Below are 526 nucleotides of genomic sequence, written 5' to 3' on the forward strand. Positions count from 1 at the left end.
GAGAGGGATAGAGAGTTAGAAACATCGATGAGAGAGAAACATCGATCAGCTGCCTCCTGCACGCCCCCCTACTGGGGATGCGCCCACAACCCAGGTACATGCCCTTGACCGGAATCGAACCTGGGACCCTTCAGTCCGCAGGCCGACGCTCTATCCGCTGAGCCAAACCGGTCAGGGCTAAAAACATGTATTTTTTTAAAAATCTTAATCTTAGGTGACAATGCAATTTCACAATAGAAAAAAGGTGTATATATATATACATATATACACACACACACACTTTGAACGATTATAAAATCAGGGTTGATTGACATACAGTTCATTTTCAAAATTAAGTGCGTTATCAGCGGTTAAAGTGTGTCTACATTTTGGGGGGACGCCTTATCTAGAAAGTGTACAGTAAATATCTAACGTTCCGTGAAAATCCGTTCCCTACAAAGCCATCGACGCACTTTGATTTATCAGAACAATCACGGTCCGTTCCGTCGTCACGGCAGGCGTCTGCGGCCGCTGCCCTGGGCAGGCC

At 46.2% G+C, this 526-nt stretch overlaps 1 protein-coding gene across 1 annotated transcript in view; it reads left to right on the forward strand.

The window, feature by feature from the left end:
- Positions 1-526, forward strand: part of NR5A2 (nuclear receptor subfamily 5, group A, member 2) — a 64,387-nt gene that overhangs the window by 46,807 nt on the left and 17,054 nt on the right. The gene's annotated exons all lie outside the window — the stretch shown is intronic.

Source organism: Myotis brandtii, unplaced genomic scaffold (assembly GCF_000412655.1).
Source record: "Myotis brandtii unplaced genomic scaffold, ASM41265v1 scaffold888, whole genome shotgun sequence".
In the NCBI taxonomy this organism is placed as follows: domain Eukaryota; kingdom Metazoa; phylum Chordata; class Mammalia; order Chiroptera; family Vespertilionidae; genus Myotis; species Myotis brandtii.